Below are 5223 nucleotides of genomic sequence, written 5' to 3'. Positions count from 1 at the left end.
TGTTAGAGCGCACAGTCAGGAGTGAGTGAGTGAGTATGAGTGTTAGAGCACACAGTCAGGAGTGAGTGTGTGTGAGTGTTAGAGCGCACAGTCAGAAGTGAGTGTGTGCATGTTAGTGTTAGAGTGCACAGTCAGAAGTGAGTGACTGTGTGTGAGTGTTAGAGCACACATTCAGGATTGAGTGTGTGTGAGTGTTAGAGCACACAGTCAGGACTGAGTGTGTGTGTGTGTGAGTGTTAGAGCACACAGTCAGGAGTGTGTGTGTGTGAGTGTTAGAGCACACAGTCAGGACTGAGTGAATGTGTGTGCTAGAGCACACAGTCAGGAGTCAGTGTGTGTGTGAGTGTTAGAGTACACAGTCAGGAGTGAGTGTGTGTGAGTGTTAGAGCACACAGTCAGGACTGAGTGTGTGTATGTTCGTGTTAGAGCACACAGTCAGGAGTGAGTGTGTGTGAGTGTTAGAGCACACAGTCAGGAGTCAGTGTGTGTGTGTGTGTGAGTGTTAGAGCACACAGTCAGGAATGAGTGAGTGTGAGTGAGTGTCAGAGCACAGAGTCAGGACTGAGTGAGTGTGTGAGTGTTAGAGCACACAGTCAGGAGTGAGTGTGTGTGATTGCTGGAGCACACAGTCAGGAGTGAGTGAATGTGAGTGTTAGAGCACACAGTCAGGAGTGAGTGAGTGTGTGTGAGTGTTAGAGCACACAGTCAGGAGTGAGTGAGTGTGTGTGAGTGTTAGAGCACATATTCAGGAGTGAGTGTGTGTGAGTGATAGAGCACACAGTCAGGAGTGAGTGAGTGTGTGTGAGTGTTAGAGCACACAGTCAGGAGTGAGTGAGTGTGTGTGAGTGTTAGAGCACACAATCAGGAGTGAGTGAGTGTGTGTGAGTGTTAGAGCACACAGTCAGGAGTGAGTGAGTGTGTGTGATTGTTTGAGCACACAGTCAGGAGTGAGTCTGTGTGAGTGTTAGAGCGCACAGTCAGGTCTGAGTGAGTGAGGGTGTGTGAATGTTAGAGCACACAGTCAGGAGTGAGTGTGTGTGAGTGTTGGAGCACACAGTCAGGAGTGTGTGTGAGTGAGTGTTAGAGCACACTGTCAGGAGTGAGTGTGTGTGAGTGTTAGAGCACACAGTCAGGACTAAGTGAGTGTGTGTGTTAGAGCACACAGTCAGGAGTCAGTGTGTGTGTGTGAGTGTTAGAGCACACAGTCAGGAATGAGTGAGTGTGAGTGAGTGTTAGAGCACACAGTCAGGAGTGAGTGTGTGTGTGTTAGAGCACACAGTCAGTAGTGAGTGTGTGTATGTTAGTCTTAGAGCACAAAGTCAGGAGTGAGTGTGTGTGTGTGAGTGTTAGAGCACACAGTCAGGAGTGAGTGTGTGTGAGTGTTAGAGCACACAGTCAGGAGTGAGTGAGTGTGTGTGAGTGTTAGAGCACACAGTCAGGAATGAGTGTGTGAGAGTGTTAGAGCACAGAGTCAGGAGTGAGTGGGTGTGTGTGAATGTTTGAGCACACATTCAGGAGTGAGTGTGTGTGTGTGAGAGTTAGAGCACACAGTCAGGAGTGTGTGTGTGTGTGAGTGTTAGAGCGTACAGTCAGGAATGAGTGAGTGTGTGTGAGTGTTGGAGCACACATTCAGGAGTGAGTGAGTGTGTGTGAGTGTTAGAGCACAAAGTAAATAGTGAGTGAGTGTGTGTGAGTGTTAGAGCACACAGTCATGAGTGAGTGTGTGTGTGAGTTTTAGAGCACACAGTCAGGAGTGAGTGTGTGTGAGTGTTAGAGCACACAGTTAGGAGTGAGTGGGTGTGAGTGTTACAGCGCACAGTCAGGAGTGAGTGAGTGTGTGTGAGTGTTAGAGCAAACAGTCAGGAGTGAGTGAGTGTGAGTGTTAGAGCACACAGTCAGGAGTGAGTGTGTGTGAGTGTTAGAGCACACAGTCAGGAGTGTGTGTGTGTGAGTGTTAGAGCACACCGTCAGGAGTGATGAGTGTGTGTGTTAGAGCACACACTCAGGAGTCAGTGTGTGTGTGTGAGTGTTAGAGCACACAGTCAGGAATGAGTGAGTGTTAGAGCACACAGTCAGGAGTGAGTGAGTGTGTGTGAGTGTTAGAGCACACATTCAGGAGTGAGTGTGTGAGTGTTAGAGCACACAGTCAGGAGTCAGTGTGTGTGTGTGAGTGTTAGAGCACACAATCAGGAATGAGTGAGTGTGAGGGAGTGTTAAGAGCACACAGTCAGGAGTGAGTGTGTGTATGTTAGTGTTAGAGAACACAGTCAGGAGTGAGTGTGTGTGTGTGAGTGTTAGAGCACACAGTCTGGAATGAATGAGTGTGAGTGAGTGTTAGAGCACACAGTCAGGACTTAGTGAGTGTGTGAGTGTTAGAGCACACAGTCAGGAGTGAGTGTGTGTGATTGCTGGAGCACACAGTCAGGAGTGAGTGAATGTGTGAGTGTTAGAGCACACAGTCAGGAGTGAGTGAGTGTGTGTGACTGTTAGAGCACACAGTCAGGAATGAGTGAGTGTGAGTGAGTGTTAGAGCACACAGTCAGGAGTGAGTGAGTGTGTGTGAGTGTTAGAGCACACAGTCAGGAGTGAATGTGTGTATGTTAGTGTTAGAGCACACAGTCAGGAGTGAGTCTGTGTGTGTGAGTGTTAGAGCACACAGTCAGGAGTGAGTGTGTGTGAGTGTTAGAGCACACAGTCAGGCTTAAGTGAGTGTGTGTGAGTGTTAGAGTACACAGTCAGGAGTGTGTGTGTGAGTGTTAGAGCACACGTCAGGAGTGAGTGTGTGTGAGTGTTAGAGCACACAGTCAGGAGTGAGTGAGTGTGTGTGAGTGTTGGAGCACACAGTCAGGAATGAGTGTGTGAGAGTGTTAGAGCACAGAGTCAGGAGTGAGTGGGTGTGTGTGAGTGTTAGCGCACACATTCAGGAGTGAGTGTGTGTGAGTGTTAGAGCACACAGTCAGGAGTGTGTGTGTGTGTGTGAGAGTTAGAGCACACAGTCAGGAGTGTGTGTGTGCGTGAGTGTTAGAGCACACAGTCAGGAGTGAGTGAGTGTGTGTGAGAGTTAGAGCACACAGTCAGGACTGAGTGTGTGTGTGTGTGTGTGAGTGTTAGAGCACACAGTCAGGAGTGAGTGTGTGTGATTGATGGAGCACACAGTCAGGAGTGAGTGAATGTGTGAGTGTTAGAGCACACAGTCAGGAGTGAGTGAGTGTGGGTGTGTTAGAGCACATAGTCAGGAGTGTGTGTGTGTGTGTGTTAGAGCGCACAGTCAGGAGTGAGTGAGTGTGTGTGAGTGTTAGAGCATACAGTCAGGAGTGAGTGAGTATGAGTGTTAGAGCACACAGTCAGGAGTGAGTGTGTGTGAGTGTTAGAGCGCACAGTCAGGAGTGAGTGTGTGCATGTTAGTGTTAGAGTGCACAGTCAGGAGTGAGAGTGTGTGTAAGTGTTAGAGCACACAGTCAGGAGTGAGTGAGTGTGTGTGAGTGTTAGAGCACACAGTCAGGAGTGAGTGAGTGTGTGTAAGTGTTAGAGCACACAGTCAGGAGTGAGTGAGTGTGAGTGAGTGTCAGAGTGCACAGTCAGAAGTGAGTGACTGTGTGTGAGTGTTAGAGCACACATTCAGGATTGAGTGTGTGTGAGTGTTCGAGCACACTGTCAGGAATGAGTGAGTGTGAGTGAGTGTTAGAGCACACAGTCAGGTGTGAGTGAGTCTGTGTGAGTGTTAGAGCACACATTCAGGATTGAGTGTGTGTGAGTGTTAGAGCACACAGTCAGGAGTCAGTGTGTGTGTGTGAGTGTTAGAGCACACAGTCAGGAATGAGTGAGTGTGAGTGAGTGTTAGAGCACACAGACAGGACTGAGTGTGTGTATGTTTGTGTTAGAGCACACAGTCTGGAGTAAGTGTGTGTGAGTGAGTGTTAGAGCACACAGTCAGGAGTCAGTGTGTGTGTGTGTGAGAGTGTTAGAGCACACAGTCAGGAATGAGTGAGTGTGAGTGAGTGTCAGAGCACAGAGTCAGAACTGAGTGAGTGTGTGAGTGTTAGAGCACACAGTCAGGAGTGAGTGTGTGTGATTGCTGGAGCACACAGTCAGGAGTGAGTGAGTGTGTGTGAGTGTTAGAGCACACAGTCAGGAATAAGTGAGAGTGAGTGAGTGTTAGAGCACACAGTCAGGAGTGAGTGAGTATGTGTGAGTGTTAGAGCACACAGTCAGGAGTGAGTCTGTCTGTGTGAGTGTTAGAGCACACAGTCAGGAGTGAGTGTGTGTGTGTTAGAGCACACAGTCAGGCTTAAGTGTGTGTGTGTGAGTGTTAGAGCACACAGTCAGGAGTGAGTGAGTGTGTGTGAGTGTTGGAGCACACAGTCAGGAATGAGTGTGTGAGAGTGTTAGAGCACAGAGTCAGGAGTGAGTGGGTGTGTGTGAGTATTAGAGCACACATTCAGGAGTGAGTGTGTGTGAGTGTTAGAGCACACAGTCAGGAGTGTGTGTGTGTGTGTGAGAGTTAGAGCACACAGTCAGGAGTGTGTGTGTGTGTGAGTGTTAGAGCATACAGTCAGGAGTGAGTGAGTGTGTGTGAGAGTTAGAGCACACAGTCAGGACTGAGTGTGTGTGTGTGTGTGAGAGTTAGAGCACACAGTCAGGAGTGAGTGAGTGTGTGTGTGTTAGAGCACATAGACAGGAGTGTGTGTGTGTGTGTGTGTTAGAGCGCACAGTCAGGAGTGAGTGAGTGAGTATGAGTGTTAGAGCACACAGTCAGGAGTGAGTGTGTGTGAGTGTTAGAGCGCACAGTCAGAAGTGAGTGTGTGCATGTTAGTGTTAGAGTGCACAGTCAGAAGTGAGTGACTGTGTGTGAGTGTTAGAGCACACATTCAGGATTGAGTGTGTGTGAGTGTTAGAGCACACAGTCAGGACTGAGTGTGTGTGTGTGTGAGTGTTAGAGCACACAGTCAGGAGTGTGTGTGTGTGAGTGTTAGAGCACACAGTCAGGACTGAGTGAATGTGTGTGCTAGAGCACACAGTCAGGAGTCAGTGTGTGTGTGTGAGTGTTAGAGCACACAGTCAGGAGTGTGTGTGTGTGTGTTAGAGCACACAGTCAGGACTGAGTGAGTGTGTGTGCTAGAGCACACAGTCAGGAGTCAGTGTGTGTGTGTGTGAGTGTTCGAGCACACAGTCAGGAATGAGTGAGTGTGAGTGAGTGTTAGAGCACACAGTCAGGAGTGAGTG

Source organism: Carcharodon carcharias (genome assembly GCF_017639515.1).
Source record: "Carcharodon carcharias isolate sCarCar2 chromosome 38 unlocalized genomic scaffold, sCarCar2.pri SUPER_38_unloc_20, whole genome shotgun sequence".
NCBI lineage: Eukaryota > Metazoa > Chordata > Chondrichthyes > Lamniformes > Lamnidae > Carcharodon > Carcharodon carcharias.
This window is presented reverse-complemented; position numbering follows the sequence as displayed.